At 34.7% G+C, this 24,937-nt stretch overlaps 2 protein-coding genes across 4 annotated transcripts in view; one reads left to right on the top strand and one right to left on the bottom strand.

The window, feature by feature from the left end:
• LOC126853364 (discoidin domain-containing receptor 2-like) overlaps positions 1–10,881 on the bottom strand; it is a 182,037-nt gene extending 171,156 nt beyond the window's left edge. For both annotated transcript variants that reach the window (XM_050599022.1, XM_050599025.1), the window contains exon 1: positions 10,781–10,881. The gene's annotated coding sequence lies outside the window, so the exon portion shown is untranslated. The remainder of the gene's footprint in view (positions 1–10,780) is intronic.
• A 1,331-nt stretch (positions 10,882–12,212) lies between these two features.
• Positions 12,213–24,937, top strand: part of LOC126853357 (discoidin domain-containing receptor 2) — a 177,845-nt gene continuing 165,120 nt past the window's right edge. Inside the window, exons 1-2 of one of the 2 annotated variants that reach the window (XM_050599009.1) lie at positions 12,213–12,332; positions 13,056–13,206. The gene's annotated coding sequence lies outside the window, so the exon portion shown is untranslated. Of the gene's footprint in view, positions 13,207–24,937 lie in introns of both variants that reach the window. The other variant, XM_050599008.1, reaches the window with a different exon arrangement.

The following is a 24,937-nucleotide window of genomic DNA, read 5'->3' as shown; positions in this document are numbered from 1 at the left end:
TGTATAAGCAAAAACAAACAACAATTTTATAGCCTACAAATAATTTTGATTTATTTAAATAATATTTAAATAATTTATTTATTATTGAACTATAAAATTAATTATTTAAATAATTAATTTTATAGTTTAATAATAAATAATTCTATAATAAAGCAGTTGAAAATTTTTGTTATCTTTGAAGATAAATCTTAGATCAAATTCATATTTTTAAATAATAAAAATTGATAAGCGATCAATATATATAATTGATAATAACGCGACTAGAGGGTGAAATTCACCCCTTGTGATTAGTGGCGCCGCCGCTCGAGAAATTGTGAAACTGTCTGAAGTTTCCACCCTTGGTCAGGACAGAACAAGCTTTTCCACAACTGCACCAACGACCTAGCAAAAAGATCTCATGCATTTATTGGTACATTCGTCTAACGCGAGAGGGAGCATGTTATTTTATAAATTTCCTCAAGTTATTACTAATCTTTGATTTTATAAATAATAAATAAAAACTTTAATATATCTTATATTATCGTATCTAATTAAAAAATGCTTATGGGGCGTAAATTTCAATGAAATTTATAAACTCATTACGTAATTATAAATTAATTAAGTTAATTAATTAGCTGATTTTGATTTTGGATAAAAGTTCTGATTTGTAAATAATAATATATTATATACATAAGCACATTTTTATTTTAATGTGATAACAACAACTCATTTCGAAAATAATCGATATCAAGAGTTACGCTATTGTCTCTTGAAATAACGTCATCAATACTGGATATAAAATACTGGATATAATTCTTAACGAGCAGTAAAATAGCTTTTGAAAGCGGTTTCATAAAAGATCTATGCGAATTTAAAATTGGCAGAGGCATTCGCTTTTGTCAAGTGCTTCAGCGCGCTACGAAGCTTCAAGCTTCACGGGAGGGAAAATCGAATGGAAAATTATTTACGGCTTATATTGTGAATGAAGCTTCAGAAAAGAGACTCGAACGTTAAAAGTTCTTGCAATATATCGTGGAGCTCTTATTGTCTATGCAAATCCTTACCTCAACTCTGTTAAAAATACGCCTTGTATCCAAACTCCCGACCTATTTCCAGCGAACTTAGCTATTGCTCTTCAGTGGAAAAAAAAAAAAAAAAACAGAGAAAGAGAGAAAAAAATGAAGAGAAATATATGTAGGAAAGGAAGAAGAGAAAGCTTTCTTTCTTATTCACCTACACGTCGGCTCCAATCTTATTTTCCATGATATTTTCCGCCTTCCTTAATTTATCTGAATTTAAATTTAACGAGAAATACATCCCGGTATGGCTTGAAAAATCGGTAACAAGTTGCCGCGACGGTTAGTTCAGTAATCGGTAACGTCTGCTCCGAAGAGCCCCGACAAAACACCGGAGCTGAAGGTCAGGAAGTAGTTACGCTATTTCATGACTTAAATATCGTTAGGATTTTAGCGTGGAAGGATCAATTTCTTAAGTAGGTATAAGGTGACTTATTGCGAGATTTAGTAAAGCCAAACGCGCGCGTTTTTTTATAGACCAGCGTTGTCGTAAAATCTTAAACGTCTGTATCATAATGTATTTTTTCTTTTTTTCTTTACGTATGTCTCGCTTTCTGCTATTAATATATAATTCACGCGCGCCTTATTTTCGCAATTAAACATTGAATTTCTTACGAAAGCAAAAAAGCGCTTGCATGAGTCTGACTTTGATTAACCAAGATTTTAATTCTTGAGCATAGACTTAAAGCAATTATGTCATAACTGTAAAAGTTGAAAAGGCTCAGATGTGGTGGCTAGGTAACGGAGACTTTTTCCAGACCGTAAACTTCGGATATATATGTCAGAGATGTTATGCGCATTGCGCATGTTGAGAAAAAGCTCAATTTGCTCTCGAGAAAGTGTAAAATATTACGAATACTGGTATTACGTTAAGAAATTGACAAGATATTGACGGCATGCGCTTTCGCGTTACAAATTACGTCCGTATTGCCATAAATTATACGTCTTGCGTATATGTATGTAGTTCGCGCGATGATACACATTGTGCGTGCAAGCAAATTTATGTAGTGATTGTGGGTATTCTTCATATTTCCAATCGACCACAGAAATCTAATTACGCTACGATACCTCGGCATAAATCGTTATTACAGTAATTATCGCTATTGTCACGATGTTGCATTAGAAGGATAAAGTTTTGTTACGCTACAAATTGGGGCTGATATGTGCATGACGCGTATGGCTAATTAAACACTTATATGTATCATGCGATGTTAACAAACTGTAACATACACATAAATCTACTTTCGTGATCTTTAATTTAGCTCTCGAACTTTCGACATGATCATCATTGACATGTCGAGTGCCGACGAAGGTGATGAAGTATATGGTTAAAGGACGAAGGCTCGGTTATTACGTAACTATAAGTCAAGTATTCCATTAATCAAGTTAGACACGACTTCGCAGCCAACTTGTTAGCGAGACGACATCTAAGGAGAACGCGCGCCGATGGAAAATGGTGAAAGCGAGAGAAAGAGAGAGAGAGAGAGAGAGAGAGAGAGAGAGAGAGAGTTATTTAGACTTTATGTAGCAAGAACTAAATTCGTGCGATACACGAAATGGGGAACGGCATTTACGAAGTCACGTATATTTGCACACCTTGTACTTTGCTCGCTCCAACATAAACCAAAAATAAATATCGACTTGTTCTATTGCAGAGAACTTGGCAAGTAAAAAGTAATTAAATTAATATAACACACAATCGATAACCATATCAAAAAACTAAGCTTATAATGATATATTTTTATGGCTAATAATTATTAATCATTCAAAAAATAAGAAAAATTATTAGATCCGATATTGAAAAGTTTTCTCTCAATTCAAGCCATTAGCGTGCATTTATTTAATCGTTTCTCCATTTCTCTTTCTTTCTCTCTTTTTCTGCAATTGATTTTCTATTTTGTAAAGAAACTCGTGCATTCTCGCAAAGCATACTTTATGTATAGATGTATATATCAACGTTGTGTATACGGAATTTCATCGTTATGCAGAGACGCAACGAATGAGGCTCGCTCTTTGTAAACTATAAGAGTGCGAGGCAATAGAGCCAGAGAACATTCTCGTTAAACGATGTCACTTTTAACATAAGACAATATGTTCGTGCACTTAAAATATGTTACTGACGCATTTATCTCTGGAGTGCCTACTGCGTAGTATTGTTATCTCAAAGGAAAGTATCTCAAAAGAAAATGCGTCAAAAATATTAAAAATAATTTACATTTGTACATAGCACGCGTAGAGAGGATTATTAATATAATATAGCTTTGTCATAAACCAAACCCGATTACATCAAATCAGGACACGATAAACGTTCACTTAATTATCACAACGAGCTATACGCCCATATGTCAATATGCTATTCATAATTAACGCATTTAGCGTTAATTTTAATGTACGTTTGCCATTTCCATTAAATATTGGATAAATGTAATGTAACATGCGCTACCTCGTTATTTTAAATTGACTGTATCGACAAATTATATTCGCGCAATAAAGTCAACATAAATATAAAAAGAATGAAATGTGTAAAGTAGCCATGCGCGAATAAGATTGTTATACATCTGACAATAAGTAATATTCCTCGACGAATAAAATAAGACGCGTATCTAGTGCATGCTATTCCGCATCGTCTCTTCAAATTTTGTCTGACTTCCGATAACGTTAAAGGTACTTCGCTCCAAGAGAAAATCCTTATTTGTTCGGCATTTTACTTAATGGGGGAGCTCTATTTTTTTCTTTCAAAAGAGATTTTCCGGAGCTGGAGCTTATGGAAAAGTGCGCGACGTGCCAAGGTCTGCAGTGACAAGACATCTTTGAGGATTAAGTAAGGGTTGGGACACGAAGAGCTTCTTCTATAAATAAAAGATACTAAATAATATCTCAGAAATATGATTTATATTTTCATAACATCTTGTATGAGGAAATAGTGACTGATGTCGTCCTCTTTATATAAATGTCTCTTCAATTTTTTAAATGATTATTATATAATTATCACATATTGTTTTAGTGACTTATTAATAATGGAGAAAATTAATAAAAGCGTAGATGAAATATTAATATGCAATAATTATTTGGCGTAATTGATGCATGCATAAATATGAATAATATATGAATGAATTTGAAATTAGAAAAAAGTTGAGAAAAAAGAGAAAAGTTGTATCTAAATGTTACATTTATCATGGATCTCTCTCTTTCTCTCTCTCTCTCTCTCTCTCTCTCTCTCTCTCTACATATATATAATTCAGATATATTGATAAATGCATATTGTTGTGTGATGTCATCTTTCTTATCTTGAACCGCGTTGGAAAAGACGCAAACATACATAGCTCAATATGAATGATCCAAAATGCGTTTTCATATATTTTAAATATCTATGACGTACAGCGACGTTCAAGACATGCGGCGTAAGCCAAACGTGTCGATGTTTCCCATAGGGAGCGATATCGAAAAACAATTGCCGGTGATAAATAAGGAAAATTGATTCAGTCGAAAGGGGAGATCTGCCGCCTGTGTTCTCGATCCTCCCTTTGGCCGGGGCATACATCCTATCGCATCCGAAGGCATCGAGGCCCATACAATATTTACGCTTTCCGCAGCAAACGCATAAATATTTCAAGAAGAACAGCCCTTTGCCCTGGGCAGCTATCGTACGCCCTTTTGTTCAAGTGATCGTGTATGCCGCCTAAATTCAATAATATTGATCTATAGAAAAAAATGTAACAACTTTACGATTTAAGATTTCCTATACGTTTTGATCAAGTAATTGTTCTGTCTTTATTAATAAAGCTATTTAATTACGGTTGTTTATATTTATATTTTGAAAATATTTCATAAAACAAAATATATTTTATTAAATAAAAAAAAAAAATGTAAATTAAAATATCAGCAAATATCGTTATATATGCGTATAATTCCAGAAATATATATATATATATATATATATATATATATATATATATATCGAGTTAACCATGAACGCATTGCTATTGAATAACCATTCAATCTTTGTTATCGCAAAGCAATATTTAATACAGAACGTTCCAAGTATCGAGAAAAGTGTTGTGAGAACGCTGAGAGCGTCCCTCTGATTTTTATAAATTTGTATGTTCATGCGCGTATTTCTGTTATTCAATATCTCCATGCACCGATGCACAAGTGTACGTAATCTGTTTATATACACAAGATAAACACTCGTACAGCAACCGCCGCTTACCAAGTACTTCGTGCAAGTTTTTATTTACAATGTATATTTTCTCAATTTCATCAAAAAAATATCTCGCGAAATCATAACAAATCATCGATATATCGTCGATTGATCTCGGAAAAATCTCCCAGTTGGCATCGCATCAAGTAAATTTATATCGAATTAATTTTCTCCGCGCGATTCTCGCCAATTGAAGATAAATTAATGCATGTTTGATCGACGGAAGCGAATACGTCGCATTCCAGGCCCATGTTCCGGATGAATTGAACTAATGGAAACGGTAACGTCGTGACAATAATTAGTCTAATAGATTTCGGGCGAGAAAACGATGGAAAAGTAAGGACGCTGAATGGCACCCCGGTTGGTCGTACTAATTGATAATTAGACGACGAGCAATTAATCATGCCTCTTGATTCCCTTATTCCCCTTTTCCCCGTGGGAACAACTAGGGTATTCTGAGAATCGGAGGAGCTAGGATGTTTAGGTCCATTCAGCGTGGCCATTCGTTAATGAAGTCGCGTGTCGGGACGCAAAGTTCATTTCCCTCTGAATGCGATGCGTCCGAGAATCATAATTACTACTGTATTCCTGGCGCATACCCTTCCTAATGCGATACACGCTCGACGACTAACCTTCTAGTCCCTTCCTGTCGTCGCAGAATCCCAATTAACTTAGCCCAAACGATATTATAAACTTGTAATATATATCCCTTGCGCGATCTTTATTTTGGCATCTATTACAAATTTTGAGATTAAAATTGTGGAATTAAAATTTAAAAAATTTTTTCTTGTATCATCTCGCCGTTTTTAGACGATTTATTAACGTATATATATATGTATATATCGTAACATATAAAAAAAATAAATAACTTATATATGATTATTCTTTTTTAATTTCTATTAATATGTAGATTATTTATTTTTATACATGTTAAATTTTTTTCCCAAGCGTTGTGAAATATTTTATATACATTAAGAGTAAAATAGAAAAAAAGATATATATTGAATAGAAATCTAACAATAGAAATTTAGCGAGATGAGAAAAAAAACTTGTGCCAAAAATAGAAAACATGAAAAATTATTTTTTTCGTTTTCCTATTACATTACCCTTCCCATTAATTGATTCTCGTGCGTATACTCCGTATAAATACATAACGTAATCCTCGCAAATATATCCGGCGAAATTGATTAGCATCCGGAATTCTGATGTCACGCATATTTATCAATTTCTGACCGGGCTACCAAAGCATCTCGCATAATAACGCATTCGTGCGGGATCTCCTTTGATCCTTTTGGTGAATCGATTTTGATACGCGTGGAATGCCGATACATCCGGATGAGCTATTCGGACATCCTGATGAGTCTCCATGTGTTCTATGAACTTGCCTTTTATCAACCAAAAACGGCGCTGGCCGCCGCATGGAATGGCATGCACCTATGATCGCGCAAGCATCCGTGGCACGATACGCGCCCGCGCGCAGTCACGTATACATCGTATGGAAGTATACGTGTATGTGTTAATGGAGGCGATCATATAACATGATCTACACTGCCGCGCACGGCTATAACGTTTCGATTATAGGGTGCTGCTATTCGACCCGGTTAAACCATCGCGCATGGATTTAGTCGTCGCTCAGTTCCCACTTCCAAGTGAACCAATCATTGCCAAAGCCCGATATTGAAGTCGCGGTATATACGTCAGGATAGGCTAACGAATACATTATGCGAGATCGATTAAGACGTAGTTGTCGTTGAGTTAATCGAAACTCGATGTACTGATAATATCATTCAGTTGCGATCTTATATATAGATGCGATTTATTTGATGAGCATTCCATGTTACCAATTTATATTATGCCAATTAGACGATTGATTAAAACACGTTAAATATATTTTTATACATTAATAAAATATGACAATAAATCATATGAATAAAATGAGAAAAAAATCTCTATTAAATGAAATCAATTTATTATTACTAATAGCGGTGATTTCATTGATAAATATAGCACTGCAATTATTGAAATCTCACTGACAATGAGATGAGAAAAATCAGTTAATTGTAGTGACTGATTTTTTAATGAAATCTTATTGCTATAATCAGTGACAAAAGAGTAAAGAGCAAAGTGATCGTATTTATTGAAGATTAGTGAAATACTTATTGATATTCGATGAATATTCTCAAATAATTTATTAAATTTTAAAAGTGTCTTTTTTATTATTTCTTATTATTTTATTTCTGAGAATCAATTTTCGTTTTTTTTCTTTTCTCTTTTTCCCAAAAATTATAAAACATCGAATTACAAGAATCATGATTGAGCAACGTGTTGAAATTAATTGCGGTGTACGATCAGTATTGGGTTTAGATAGAGCAAGCAACCGAAAACGGCGTACCTACAAGCGAGCAGCTAATCAACGAAGCGAACTGCTCGTATGTTGACAGTACCGTCGATTTCTACTCGGAGTCTTGCGTGTGCATTGGTGTGCATGTACTATACAGTATGTATGCGTACCATACGTGGATATATGTACGTAATTGTACATAAATGGCAATGTTTTATGTTCTCTTCTTATTCACCCCATCATATTGTTTTTCCCGCATTCGATTTTTCCCCTATATGAACTTGTATTCAAACACTATAATTAAATATTTGTAAACACTTATAAACCGAGCTAAAAAATTATAGATCAAAAGTACAATTGAATAAGTATCAAGAAGATATTACAAATTATTAGAAGACTATATTTAACGCGTCAAATAATTTGCTTGTATATTTTGATAAACAAAGAAAGACAGAATTCGTATGGTTCATTTATATATAGATATTCATTTTAATTTTCTTTGAAATAAAAATACTGGATAACAGAAGCGCAAATGGAAGTGAAACAAAGCTTACATTTTCATTAAAACAATTCTATTTTCCCTTTTCCATTTGTAAAATCTAATTGTTGAACGCCAAGTCGTAAAGACACAATAAGAAAAAGAATGAGTTCGAAACTAGAGTGCACTGGTTTGGAGAAACCATCTGCTGCTTATAGCGGAAACAACTACGTGCATCTCCTAGTCATTGATGTTGTTGACGAGCAAATTCAATATCTCTCTGTTTAAGAAAAATTTATGATAGATAAAAGAGATATAGTTTGGTTTTCTTATATATTATCTTAATAAATCAATCTCAAAAATATATATTAAATATATATATCCTGTCTGTGTGCGCGCGGATATAAGAATATATACGCGAGTTGCGCGTATAAAAAGATTTCTTCGAAAATTCTGCAGATCTTTGAAAGCCTCGATTTTCTGCGCATTACTTTGCGTTTCTATTCTTCTGCGAGACGTAAGTAAATAGATAAGAACGATATTAGATTTACCCAGAAAGCAGACCTTTTCACGTAACCTGCACCCGGAAAAACTCGCGCGGAAAGCGATAAACGACGCGTCACGGCGTGTTTCGCGATATCAATCCGATCGTCGTGAGCGACATGCGCATGAAATATATTTCTGAAAATAGATTATCGGTTCGGTGATGCGAAAAGTAAAAACGCTGAAGCATGTTGTCACGAATGCGATCCTATATATTCCGTTTAAATGGGATAAAATATACCAAATACGCGATTCAACAAACTAGATTCAGTGTGAAATACATGCTTATAATGTTATTACTTATCACGAATAAATCACGCAGTCCTCTATCATGAGTTGATACAAATATTTATTCCTCGCAAGAAAAATAAGATAGCGATATCATTTTTAATAATTCTTTGTATAACGTTGAAAGGCCAATGTTGACGCCGTGAATTATATTGTAGCATGAGAGACTTTCGACAGACTCCACGACGAATATTGAAAAGGTGAATATAAAACGATCACAAAGACTTTCGCAAAGACATGCTCTCATATATGGTCGTACATGTATATCGGGTAAGAAATTCTCCGTGTATTCCCGATAATCCATTCCTTCGTCGTCACGTAGAAAACGTACAACTGACGTTACTCCGTATATGCAATCGTATCCCTAATGGAAAGTTTTCTTTTTTCGTTGGACTGTATTTTTCGTTGGGCGCATCGAATATCCTCCCTCGAATTTCATCGCGACGTATCTCGTATTTTGCGCGCTTTTGCATGCACATATACATGAGCGTCCGCGAGAGATCTGTGCCGTGATATCGGTTTCTCTTCGGGATCTAGAAATCCCTGATTCGTTTCGCCTGTGCATTGTCGTTCGTCAGGCTACAGCGAAATCCTTTATCTGGTTTTCCGGCTGCGTTTTAAGGTATCAAAATAGCTTTCGCAGATTGCACATCTCTCGCGTGTACGCCGCCATAGAAAGGATATATATATATATATATATATATATATATATATATATATACACACACATAATATAATATTATATGAATTAACTTTTATTTGTCATAAAATCATATGACAGCGCACATAATGAGATTTAAGATATTTGAGATTGAGAATAAGAGTCCAGATAAAATTAGGAAATTCAAGTTTTCATTATTTAACGATAAGTTTAATGCTTAAAAGTTTTTAAGCCATCACATAATTATTTTGAATCAGTAAAGTAAACAAATAACATTTTATAATATAATTTTACAATATAATTATAATTAAAATAAAGATATGATTTCAAATATGTTTTTAATTGACTGGTATATCTTATTTTGTTATTACAAAATTTTACTTTTAAGCATTTATTTTTACTTTTAAGCATTTATAACGATAAGTAATAATGGCATATTTAAACGTTTCAATCGATTGTAATCGATGTTCAAAGTATAATATAGATATGAAACGCTTGTAGTATTTATTTATAAAGCGGACAAACATAAATCTGGTATGAAATTGCAGATAAGGCATGGCAGCCTTGATTAATGAACGATTCTATTGTGTGCAAAACTAATTTCATCTTTTGACTAATGTACTTTCATAATGGAAAACCATTAGACAAATGTGCTTTTGTGTGTATTATGTAATATATACATATATAACTTTATTTTATAATTATAAATTTAATAGATTTAACAGATAACAATTGCCTTTCTGGTATATGAACGTCGGCAAAATTGGCAGAATTTGAATTTAACAATATATATATATAATAAAAAATATATAATACAAATAATATCAAATTATGCTGAAAATATTTAAAAGTAATAAAACTGGATCAAATTGAAATACTATTTATTAAACATGGACATTAAAAATGGATTTCTAGTGTACAAAATTTTTATTATATGTAAAATAAATATAAATAAATTTTATAATAACAAAATAAGATATACCAGTCAATTAAAAACATATTTGAAATCATATCTTTATTTTAATTATAATTATATTGTAAAATTATATTATAAAATGTTATTTGTTTACTTTACTGATTCAAAATAATTATGTGATGGCTTAAAAACTTTTATATTCTTATAAAATTTATTATTTCACAAAATTGCACAACTTTTTTGCATTTGTTAAAATTATAATTAAATCATCTGCATGCATCGAATAAATTTACTCACCAGCCGTTGTATCGCCGTTACCGCCATCAGCTGCCTCATTTTTTACGCCAATATCTGCTCGAGGCTCTCTTTCACTTCAACTTCACGCGTACATTTTCTCGCAGGAAAATACAAATACTGAAAAAAATATACATGGTTATACATATAATAATGATTTTGGACAACATGTTACGACGATATCGTTGTGATATTGCATTTGATACTCACGTTGTCTATTTCCGCGTCCGTACTCGAAACGCGAGAAACGCATGTAACGTGGCATTCGGAGATTCGAATTTTTTCTGTCACTGTATAAAAGCGAAGCTAAAATTGTCAAAAATGTTCCCGTGGTGCGCGCACAATATAAAATTTTTTCTTTTTAATTCGAACGAACGAAATCTTTGACTGTAAATCTCTTCGGACGTCTCTTGTTCATCAGTTATTGAGATATTGTATCAATATTCTAAAATTTTGCCTCCTCAAAATGGCTACAGCATCCGTCGGTTATTCAAAACGTACGGCAACGTGCCAACGTTGTAAAATACGATCGCGCATACCGCAAAACACGTTAAGCGGTCACACACCGTATGTATTTTATTTGGCACTTTCGATATCGATTTACGCAAGCTCATTTTTTACTTACACAAAAGAAAGCGGTCAATTGATGCGAGCAAATAGCGCGGAGAATCGCCGATCGATGCCACTTTGATTACGAATTGAAGTTCGCGACATATACAGTGCGATGTAAAGTGACGCCGCGCATGTGCAGCGTGTATATAGTGTATATAGAGTCGAATAATAATGATAATTAGTGACATAGCTCACTAGACGTCACGAATACCTTCACGCTTGAAAATAGTACATACTTGTGGACTTCAAGCGCATCGTGTCTAAATGTTCGCGCTTTATGACTGATGTACGAAGATGCGTTTTTAAGCGAAAGAATTCATAACGCCGAGTGAATAGTATGTAAGTAATATAATGCGTAAGATATTTCTTAGTAAATAATTATTTTAATTAATATTCGTACAGTTAAGAAAATAATAGCAAAATATTTGAATTTTTGGAGAAAGATATGATTGTTATTTTAAATAAACGGTTATGCTCGTCACTCGTGCTGTAACGTGAGAAATAAAGATGCATATATTCCACTATTTACCTATTTATTTACATTCGTCTAAGAATCCTAGAATGTATCAATGTGCGAAGATATTATTATTAAACTTTGAAAACAAAACAAGACGATCGATTAATTTATACGTGAAGCGCCGTTCATATACGAGGATGTGCATGAAATATAAATATATAGTCAATCATTGAGTATCGGGCCGCTCGCGTAAAGGACAACGCTGATTGGTCCGACGTCACCGGTCGGCTGTACGCGGCTCGTGGCTTTCGGCCCGTCGAGCTCGAGTCGAGTCGCTCGCTCAGTCGTACTCGAACCGCGCATCGGCTAAGGTCGTGTGGCGCGCTCTCACGCAAGTCTCGCGGCTCCACTGTGTGCGTGCGCGCATACGTCACCTGCCACGCGCGAGACCTACCACGTTGTACACCTTGTGAAGCGTTGTGTTTCGTACGTATACATTAACAGCATTGACAAGATATATAGAATATATATCAAAACTTTAAAGAGTGCACGCGCGGCAAACAGCGTTTTAAATTATCATCATCGTCAGACGTTGATTTTAAACAATCGTCTTTAAAATCCGTGTTGATTGCTCTTTAATTGTGACAAAATCGAAGATAGAATATCGAGAACGCTGTTTTACCGTGTTGTTCGATCAATAGCATGATTCAGATAATCGCGCATCGCTTTAAACTTGTCACGCGAAACCATTAGATGTTAACGCGATGAGATTATCGGCATCGAAGCTCACAGACGTTTTTCGAGATTCTCCGCTTCTACTTATGTTACGTTCAAGCGAATGAAAAATCCGATAACGGGACGAATCGTTTTCCATCGGGAAGGATATCGCAGCGACGAGGACGACACGCGAAAAGGATTCACCTGATTCCACCGCGGGATCGACGAAGACGCGAGATTCGCGCGCGTTTTCTTTCAAAAGACAATATCGCATCATTTCGCACACTTGCAATGGAATGTGCGTCGATTGATGTTTAAGAAACGTAGTGACGTCAAGACGCGCGTAAATTTTCGCGAAACTTGCGCGAAAGACGAAGACGATCTCGGGGCGAGTGTGAGGGGCGGAGGGAGAAAGATAGATCGTCTTCGACTTAATCTGTCGTTGACGTGACCTGACCCAACCTAACCTAATCTAATGTAACTTTTGCACAGTGTCGAACTTCACCTGGTCTTCGTCCACCTCTGTCGTCCGTCGAGAATACGCGCGTGTGAGTGTGTGTGTGTGCGCGAGCGCGGGCGCGCGAGACCATTCTTCCAAACAGTGTTCGTCGAGACGAGATGTAACTTTGCACATTAGCCGGCGGTAAGTAATAATGATTGCATTATTTAAACAACTTTTTGACGCCGGGAAAGTATTGATTAGTGGCTACTCCTGAAACGTGTACGAGAAATGTGCCGCTCGAGGTTGTAATAATGTGATGAGATTGCTGAATTACAAATTCAGGCTATTTTAATTAAATCCTGGCGTGTGTGTATGCTTATTATTTCACTTTATATATATATATATATATATATATATATATATATATATATATATATGAGAGAGAGAGAGAGAGAGAGAGAGAGAGAAAGGGAGGAAGGAGAAAGGGAGAGAGGACAATATTAATCAACATTTCAAACCGCGTTTTGCGAAAATTTCTTTCTCTTTTTCTCCCCATTTTAAATTCATTTTATTTCCTTGTAAATTGGATTTTTTAGTAACCTAAAAAAAAGAAAAATACATACGCGGGTGACGTTTTGTGTACGACATAAAAAAATTTTTTAAATTTAAGATAAAGAGAAGCGAGGTGGAAATTAGATTATTGTAGAAAAGCGTTACATATTTGGCATGTAGAGAACAAACATAACTGTTTTTATTTATTTTTAATATCATACGATAAAATTATACGATATTTATTTTACAATTTCTTTTTAAATCTCTTAGAGTTATTTTACATCATTTATAATATATAAAAAATCGCGACATGCTCTCTCTTTTTTTCTTCTCTTTGCAAAACATTATTAAATACTTATGTATAATAAAGCATGCCAAATTATAAATATGCCTAAGATATTCATTATTTATCTAATAAATGTGTAATTTTTCAATAGATTTAAGGCACATAGAATATTGCGGAATATAGAAATATAGCTTTCACACGCACACACACCCATACACACATAAACCTTTTATCTCGATATCTATAAATATTCAATTATGCTCGTCATAGTATAGGTACATGAATATTTAACTATCAGTTATGAAGCGCAAGCACAGAAGCGTCTCAAAGTTACATAGAGCTTTGAACTAGTAAATACATTTTTAGCTATTATGCTTTTAATCATGAGATTCCTTGAAAGAGAGAGAGTTGATCTGCATGTAATTTAGTCAACAATCTCATCATGTATATTTTCGAGATGAACGTTATGTTTGAAATATTCATCTTTAACTCTTTGCTGTCTCCATCGTTCCTTTACCTTAATCAAATTAGTATCAAGTCTTTGAGATAAAGTAAAAAAGAGAAAGAACTGAAGAGAGTTGAAAGAACACGAGAATTGAATAGAGATATATAAGAATTGAGTAAAGATATCAATTTTAAAATATATTTTATTATATTATTTTATTTATTATATATTTTATTTTATTAAATAATTACACTGATTTTTCTTTTTAAAATGTTTTGTAACAATATTAATAGTATGTTTTATCTACAACTTATTATTAATATATTTTTTTAATATTTTTTAACATTCGAGTAGAAAAAAGCGTGGGTGATCGCAGAAATAATATCTGTCTGCGCTTTAAAGGTTCGTCGAACCGCGAAGGATCTGACACTCGCGCATCTCGTTGGCATATGGTGCCGAAAATAGTCGGCCGTTTTGAAGCATCTTTCTGCGAGGCGTTTAGGAGTAGTACGGAGAAAGATAAAGAGGGTGTAGCGCTGGCGCTAATTGGTTAATGTCTGTCACTACTATATTCTCGGGAGGCGCAGAGAATTAAAACCAGATATACCGACGAAAAGAAAAAGCCAGACAAAGGGATCTTCGCCGCGATTTATTTAGCAAGATTGTTTTGGTCTTAGTTTTACGACCACTTAAAAACGTGAAAGATATATCACAGTGTTGCGTGTAATAGGAAATTATTTCTTCTTTATTTATTGAAATTAATGTAAAACAATTATGTAAGGCAAAACTAGAAATTATATCCGTCGTTTTGTCGTTAGTTATATCTCGCGCGCTCTATTCTTTTTCATTTTCAATAGTACGCGTGATCGTCGGATTCGTTTAGAAATCTTGTTGAGGTCATGCAAGTACGACCTTATCGTGAATATATCCCGCGACCTCGAGGCACGTGATCCCGCAATTAGCAGTAGTCGGACGTTTACTTTGGCGCGCGACACAAAGGAAACCGTCTCCGTTATTTAAAAAAAAAAAAAGTTGGATCCAAGAGAGAGAAAGACCTTCTTTCATCTTGTCTCGGCTCTTGTGTAATTAAGTTTTAGTTCTAAAACATGTTTGTCAGCATATTTATCATAGTTTGAAATTGGTTATATTAATGCCAACAAACTGAAATTACCTCATCAATAGACGCGTATAGTGCATTATTAAATTTACAGAACTTACCTATATTGAACAACGTTAATTAATTTCTACAAGCAATTTTTGTGCGTATGTGTGTGTGTGTGTAATTTACATAATATGGGTAAATCGATGATCAGCTTACCGAGAGTTCCGTTGTTTGGATTGCACGCGTATATTTACTGAATATTACAGTAATTACGCTTTTATATGCTGGGACGGACTTAATACGCATGCATGCAAAATTTATGCGGTGGAATTCAAAATTGCGGTTTTCCGCGCGAGCTAATTGAAGATTATGAAATAATGAGAGCAGAAGCATGCACATTCTTCTTTAAAAAAAAATGTGGATTTTAAGGCAGGTTACGATTATGGTGTCTTACTGTGTCGTAAAATATCGTTGCGCGTTATACTTATCTTACATATTGTGCGTCTCGAGAGATTTTTCACGTTGTAGTATGTCTGTGTTATATTTCTTGATATCCTTCATACGCGACTACAAATATAAAGTACCATTATCTGGCTTCGAATTTTTGCGTACAAGCGCACGATTCTAAGCGATCGGTAACTGCGATTCGATTCTCGCACGTAGAACGAAAGTATGAGAAATTGAAAGATTGTAGATAGGGCGGCCGTGATATTCGCCACCGACATGTAAGTCCGTAGTCACGTGAGGCCGAGTGACTAACCCCTCGTCTCTTGGCTACACGGGAATACACTTATGCGCCGGGGCATTCATTTTCCGCTATCGTGAGCCGTACTTCTCGCGCAAGTGGCTCGCGAGATTGAAAAATTCTAGATAAGAAGATGTTAAACTGCATCCTTCCCGCCCCTTCGAACGCCACGAGCGCGGCCACGTGACTCTCCTTCTTCTCTAAATCCACTTTTAGATTCAGCTGGAATTAGGACACCTCTGTCAATATAGCTTCTTCACACAGTTCTATTGAAATATTCCTTTTAATCTTTCTTGCCGTGAATCAAAGTCTTATAAATTTCAACATATTTTTTATGTAAGAGTAGTAACAGTAATATACTAAAAAAATATAATATGTGTGATAGGCATTTCTACTATAACGTATATGCGCGAAGCACCGACATTATGCACTTTGAATCGATTAATTATGAAACAATGATTAATTAACAAACGTTATATAATTTGATATTTCGTTTAACATTTATTAATTACAATTGACCGCTTGGATGTCGCTAATGAAATTTCATGTATCATCGCATCTGTGCACAATAAATATATGCTGGCGAACAACGTCGCGCTTTGTAAGAACAGCATCGAATCCGTCATATTTATGGAAAATTAATAGCATTCCGGCATCAGAAGGATGGAATGCGAAGTTGTGAATTCCTTTCCCGCGTTTTCCGCTTCCAATGTGAATTTATTCTGCGCGTAGCCATGCTTAATTCGCTGGTAATTACGCCGCGCTCGCGTACATTCTCTTCGCTTTGAAATTTCATCGTAAGCGCACAGTCATCCGCCCAGCCATCCGCGAAACAATTTCATATTTTCAATGTTAAACTCAGAGCGAATACCAATATCGCGAAAATTTCTCGCGACGTACTTCACCGTTGCCCCGCCATTGCGCCGCCCCGACGACCCATTTGCATAGGACGACCGCTGCTGGCACAGCGGCATTTTCGCGCGACGTTTTTATTAGGCCGATGCAGAGCCGGCAGGAAATTTCTTTCCCGCCGTTTTGCGAGAATCTGAATTGCACTCGCTGCATCGCGAATCCGGCAATATTCGCTTCTGCACGACAAAAGTAAAGACCTTCGTTGCACGATTGACGCCATTAGCGTGCACCATTGTAGATAGACGGGCGCATTTCAACGGCGAGTGCACTTAAAATTTCCATTTACTTGCTGGCATGCAATTCTTCGTATTGGCGCAAACGCATCCCTTTACCAAGGGGATTGCCGACCGAGTGAAATCTATCTATCACTTCGTCGCGATCATTGTCATGAGCGTGGAGAAAAATAGGATAGGAATATTTTTAAGTACAAAGATAACACTTGACCGAAATAGCAAGAAGAAGAAATTTGATCAAAGACACTATTGCGCGTCTAAAAACATTTTGCAAAATTGGAAAATTTTTTAAAACATTTTATATTATTGACAATTTAGGGTGAATGTTTTTATTTATATAGTTCTGCTTTTGTATGCATTAATAATATTTCACTTTAGTATAAATAATATATTCTTTTATTTTTGTTCCTTTTACATTGCAAGTCGAGAAATTGAATTTTTAATAATATGTTTTAAAACTTTTATTAATATATTTTAATAATATATTTTTTTCGTTTTAGTTCCGTTTACTTTAATCAATGCAAATTTAAAAATTTTGAACTAGGAATATTGTTTTAGAATATTCTTATTTAAATTCTGCAGAAAGACAATCAAACTTTGTGCACTTTTGGCACACACAGTAGCCATTGCAAAATCGATAAGAATGCCGTCTGTTTTTTTTTTATACTATTTTGCTCCCGTATTAACTTCCTTATACGCTCTGCCAGATCTCGTTAGCTTGAATTCCCATTACGAGGGTGGTGTATAACGACCTAGGAAAAGTAGTGCTTAATACAGTAATCAAGGATAAAAGTCGGCCGTTCGCATGAAAGGTGACGAAAATTGGAAAGACCTTTTTCCAAGAAAATGTTTTTAGTATGCCGTATATTCGGGGAATGTAGCTAGATTATATCTCGCACCTTGATAATGCTCATTACGAGAGACATTAAAAGGGAGAAGAAATTAATTTTTCCGCGGAAACTTTATTACAATGACAAGGTAGATATATAGCGGAACATCATTAAAACTTTAAATATTAATTTTTGGCCAGTGTTCTTAGTTATTTCAAAAACACACCGAGTTTAATCCCTTTTAAATAAACATCTCAGACAAATCCATGCGAATAACGTACAACACAAGTTATAATCTACTCACATAATTTATTCCAAACTTCAAATGTGTATATACACTGCGGTAGAATACTACGCTCCTTATATGTCTAGCGCGATATATACTTTCAACGAGTTAAGAACTGATCTACTGTCAATTTAACTTTCGAAATTTGCTAAGTCAACATGTCAGTATGTAAAGTGTAACTTTCGCCAAAGTTTATAATATACATCGCAACGCACATGACACGTTAGCTTTTGCATAAAACTGTCATTTTCTTCAATAATGCGTCGAATTATTTATCGCATGATTTTTAATATTAAACGAGAAAATTCCAGAAACGGAGATAAAATCGGCGCGAACACTTGATCGTACCGACGCACTTTCTTCTAGAAGAGCGCGTTTTATTCGCGTGCTTTTCTTTCTAATACGAGAAGCCAGACAGGCGTTATTGAAAATCCGTATGCGAGACGGCATGGCGACGAGACCGAGGCCAACGACGACGTCGCAACAGCTCGTGTGTTCAACCTCCCTCTCTTTCCCTTCTCGAACGAAGGACGCGCATACTTTAGCCACCCCTTTTAAGTATTCCTGCAATAGCGCCGCGGGCCATGTGGCGTGTAACCCCAAGGTGAGTTGCCAGCCTTGTAACCAGCTACGAACTGCGCCAATATCTTCGTCGTTGGTCGAAAGCACCAGACAGAAGCGCCATGTAAAGGAGAAATCCTTTCTCGAAGAGAAAATTGACAGCGTCGTAAGAACAAGTTTGACAGTGAAGTTTGTCGTGGAATTCACGGCGGTTTTACATTCTATTGTGAGATCCCTTTTAATGTAAAATTACGTAGATAAAATAGTTTAGTTATTTGCCTATTCATGCTTGCAGTCGCGAACAAGTTTTCTCTCGTGAAAAATTATTTATGTATTTTAATATAAAGGAAAGTATCCAAATTTTTAAAGAAAATGCAACGGGAAAGGATAACTTATGTTTCAAGGAAAAAAAACGTAAAAACTGAGAAAAATTTTGTAAAAAATTATAATAGGAACATGTAAAAAAGTTATATATCGATTAAATAATATAAGTCGATGTCAATTCGATTCATATGCAAAGCATAAATCTTTGCAAACTGTTCTTTAATTACAAATTTTATAATATTTTTTTTTTTTATTGTGATACAACATATATATATTTAAAAATATAATTTAAAATATTATTTTTTTCTATTTTTATATAAATATTACGTTTTTAAAACAAAAAGCTATACTTTACAAATTTTTATATTTATTTTGAAAGATTGCCCATTCAATAAGTTATAAAAGAGTAAGAAAATTAGTTGGGAGCAAATACTTAATCAGCGATGTAGAAAAAAATCTGGGCACAACATGGTGTATACATATTTAACCGATGAATAACGAGCCAATATTGCTCGCAAGGCGCTGCGCATTTAATCAAAGGCAATAAAATAATCGATACCGATGCGGCCGTCTAAATCATTATTGACACTTCGTAATAAAACAGAGATATTGGAAAAATAAGTTAATAGAAGAGTGAAGAGGGAAGAGAGGAGAGAGCGGGGTCGTTCGTGTCGCGAGAATTGAGATACGTCTTACTGGCTCCTGGGGACAAGTTAGCCGGGAAAGCGCTGCACGGAATTTCCGCGTAAACGTTGCGGTACATCGCGCGTTTTGGGGGCATCTCGAGAAATTGATGCCCCCGTGGGAAGGGACAGCACTTCGTCCTAAATAAGGGACTCGCGCGGGGTAGTCGCGCGAGTTTGGAAATTGTGACCGCAACGCGACCGACGAGAGTTTCCTTGTCACGTGCGACTAGGATCGCGCTCCCGGGATAAGCGCTTTACTCTCCCGCCCCCTCCTCCGTCTGGCGCCGCGCACGCCTCATTTTAGGAACAAGCCGGTACGTTTATTGTCATCTAGCGTGAACGTGGAATGTCGGGTCATCGTTTTCATAACCGTAGTTATTGCTAAAAATTGTGATACGCGCGATCTTTTCAATTTAAATTTGAAATATTGTTTTATATTATAACATATAAGAAAGAATAACATAAGTTTTTTAATGCAAAGTTTTAACTCTCTCTCTCTCTCTTGATACACATTGTAATATATTTTTTCGTTTAATAAATTTCATTTTTTTCCAAGTAATTAAATTATTAAAATATTGCAAAAATTTTGTGTGCATTTTACTCAATAAAAAAATTGAAAATATAAAATTCTGAAGCTACTAAAGTAATCAGATTGAACATTTTTTGTGCAATTTCTAAAATTATTTTTTAATAATTTACCTTTAACAATAATACAAAAGAATTTTATAGATTAAAAGATTATTATTATTTTATTAGATTATATATTAAAATTTAATAAAATTTATTAAAAATATAGGAACTTTAGCACAATTTTCTTTAATATGACTTAACGATATTTAAAATGCGTCATATAATTTTTACTATTATGCAAAACTTTCGAGAAAGATCGGTAACAGATAAAATAAATTCGTGCAACGATTTAGATGCACTGCAATTTAGAAGGAAATTCGTGCCAAAGATCTCTTATTGTTTATGTTTGAAACTAGTTAGCAATAGATATATTCTCATTCGATGGGGAAAGGGAAGGTGAATGAAGTCAGTAAACTAGGTAAGCTAAACTGACAATCATAGCTTTAAAAGCACCGTACAGCCGAAACTTTTGCCCGGGATTCCGATCCGTAGAAATTAGTCGGTTAGACCCGAAACTTGTCGAAGTTTCGTATCACGCTGCACTTTCCTGTTCCTTGATTTGGCACGTGAGAAGATTTTAACGGATACTGTAGCAAAGCACAAGGTGCAACGTGTATGGCCGTACGAATCGAACAAGCGAAAAAATATAAAAAAAGTTTTCCGCAAATAGGTGGAATGAGATTATCGATCATCGTGAACTATTGTACAATTTTTTTATGCGCCCGTTACGCTTGAAATACGATTTGAAACAAAAAATTACAATATCTGCCATGCTTGAAACTTTATCGCGTTTTAACATACAGGCCAATATTAAACGCGACATAAACAGTATAGTAGCGGCCAATTTGGTACGGAAACGAAATGGGAGAAAAAAATACCGTCGACTGGTTGAGAGTTTTGGTCGGTCGCGGCAAATGCGCCGTGGACGCATTTTATTTTACACAGCGGACATGCCGTATCAGCGTGGAAAGTGGAGCACGCTCGCGTAGCCATTTCTACACGAGACATTTTCTCGTGCCTTTGCAGCTCTTTCACGTTTTGCCTCCCTCTTTCCTCTTCCTTTATTTCATTTTCTTTTTAATTTTTTTGACGTAGCCAGAGACGCGCAAATATTTTACGCGAACTGATACCAGTACACAATATACGCGCGCTAGCGCTATAAATGATAGCGCGAACATATTTTGCTGAGATGCGGCTTCTTTTTTACAGTCGAATATATCGAAAAATGGAAAGCTCGTTTAAAATATAATACTGATAAATTCAAGATAAATTCTCCGATAAATTCTGCTATTATTTTGACTCAAAGAGCAACAGAGCAAAAGTGCTGATAATTCGTGCTAAGTGTACTGAACGGGAAATATGTAGAAATAAATTTTCATACATTTATCTGTCTCTTTTTCTCTCTTTCTCTCTGAGAGAAAGAAAGACAGACAGGCAGATATATAAAATTATTTCATATATAAATTGAAATGGGCCATTATTGTTGTATCATGCAAATCGTTAATTCCCTCCCTCGATAATCAAAGTAACATTGTGATTGATTACCTTGCGTACGACGTGTCACGCGCGTATCGCCCGATAAACGACGCATAGTTATAATAAATTTCTACGGCTGCATTCGATCAGCAACGGGGTTCTATTCGAACCTCGGTCTTTTGCTATCGTTTTGTGCACAAATCGCATCGCGGGGCAAATAAAGATTCTGCATGGATAACGATGCACGTTCACGATTCAACGGCATGAATGATAGCGCGAAAAACGTTGTGCCAGGATTTCACTTCAAAACGTTTCGCCTCTTTCTCACGGTAGAATAAATAAATATAGTATAGTTCGTTTGAGCTAAATTTTCATATATCTCATTTCTTAGGAAATCACAATGATTCTATGCCACAGATTTTAGGAATCACGTAATTGTCGTCAAATTAAGCTTAATTAGTAGCTCCAAAACAGATTGAATCAGCATTGTAAAAGAGAAAGCGATATCATTCTTGCACATGATTTTAAAGTTGCTCAATGATGAATTAAAGATTCGTTTTATTCGCTAAATAGTCCGATGACATATTTGCACCACTCATCTTCGCTTCCCTGCTCCCCATTATGCCCGATAAATTGACTGCGGTTTTCAAGCCCGTATAATGACGCTTAATTTGTCACTTGTTCTCTTTTATTGACATTAAAACGAAACAAGCAGGTACAGTTAAGTGCAGTATTTTATCACGCCAATCCCACATAATTTAAATTTTTGCAATAAATCTGCATTTTAATATATTATTAGAAATTCGGATTTACGAATGTTACGTTAATACTTATTTGCATCAGATTATTATCTATGAAATTAAATTAATGAAAATGTTTTAATATGATAAAGCTAATTAAGAATTATATAACTTATTATAATATGAATTACATATCTTTTTTTCAAAACATTTTTCTCTGTGATGCTCGCAAAATTGTTTCTCCGTTATCATAAATTTATATCCCACAATATGCTATTTTTCTTAACAAAGCTGCCTGGATGTAGAGCTTACACGGTTGCTCGTACGCGCGAGAGTTATGGTTAAGCAAGGATAGTAAGGCCGGGTCTCGCGGTCCAACCAAGTAAATTTACGCTGATGATAAAATTCCATGTGTATTGAATCGAAATAAAATGGAATATAATTTTCATAAATTTTTTTTTTACTAAAATCGATTAATGTCGTAAATGATTGCTTTTACTAATTATAATTGAATTAAGCAGACAAATGCGAGTTTCAATTAGGAGCGTAAGAGGTATGTATCTTTTATTCATGTATTCATTCCTGAATAGCTTACGATCTTCGTAATTGCATAAAGTAACATGTCGCGACTAAATTAATTAATTGAATTGTATATTTATGTATATATATATATATATATATAATGTGCGACTTTTTGCATTATTTTATTATAATAATATATATATTAATTTGTTCAAATTTTTTTAACACTTACAAACAACACAATTCGCATTTTAAATGCTCAGATATCTACTTTGACACCTTGACGAATCGATTAATTTTTAAAGCCGTAATAGCTATTCTATATTCAGACAGTAATTTATTTTCTAATTTGCACGCTATAGTGGTTGCGTGTTTGCGGAGAACGCGTGATACGGCACGTGATTCGAGTATTTTTCCATGGCGTCATCTGAGCAGGTTCACCGAATCATTCAATTTTTCTCTCTCGAGGCTAGGTCAGCTATTAAACTAGATATCGATTCGCGGTTGCGCGAGCTAAACGGTCCAATACGATGTTTGTAGCAATGGCTCGGGGCAACGGCCGGATTGGGACGCACGTGAATAATAGAGTACACGGATGCTGCCGATACTTCAATCGCTAACGAACCTTTCCGCACCAAGGAAGCTCTATTATGGATCGCAATAAATCACGTCGAGCGCAAAGAATATCATTCGTATTCGTTTCTCGATTTGAACGCGGATAGATTTGTATGGCATCCATATGCAATCATTAATCTCGTGAGTAAATCGTATATGAATTGTTTCGCGAACAATTAATAATGGCTATTTGATTATCGCAAACAAACATCTTTTAATAAATGAAAAAAACATATATATCTATCTCTCTTAAAAATTTAAAAGATGCCGTGCACAATATATAGAGTTAAGATGGACTTATAAAAATTGAAAAGTATTTAGCTTTTGCACATTCTGTACATTCTGAAGATCATAATCCACTCTATGTCAGTTGTTAAAAATGTAATATGTATAGTTTGGAATAGTTTAAATTTTTGAACTTTGAATGTTTTTCTCCTAAAAAAGTTTTCATTTAAACTGATTTAAGCTATGTAGCTGTATAAATAAAACTGATATTTCTTTTTATTAATTTATCATTTAAATGTCTGTGTATAATTTAGAACATTAATATATATTAATATATATTAGTCAATAACTTTGTTATATCATTCGTTAATCAAACTGTGATATAGAAATCTTTAATAAACACAAAAAATGATAGATTTATTCAAAAAGTTCTTAAAAATTTTTCATGAAATAACAAGAAACCAATTTTAATTCATTAATTGCCGAGCGCATTTCGCTATCTTTTAGAATAGAAGTCAGTTGCATGACTTAAATAACGCTAGAATCTCTTTTTTAAAGTTAATCCATTACCATGTGGTGGCGCGCGTTGCGCAGTTACGGTACGTTAACTATAAAGAGTGAGCAATGCGTCCTTTTCCCGTCTTTCACCCTTTCCTCTCTGTTTATTTTCCTCTTGCGTCTTCCTTTATTGTGTTATTTATGTGCTTAATACTAGCTTAAGCGAAGTGGCTCAACCTTTCTCGTAATCTGTCGCTTTTTTCG

Source organism: Cataglyphis hispanica, chromosome 12 (genome assembly GCF_021464435.1).
Source record: "Cataglyphis hispanica isolate Lineage 1 chromosome 12, ULB_Chis1_1.0, whole genome shotgun sequence".
NCBI lineage: Eukaryota > Metazoa > Arthropoda > Insecta > Hymenoptera > Formicidae > Cataglyphis > Cataglyphis hispanica.
This window is presented reverse-complemented; position numbering and strand designations above follow the sequence as displayed.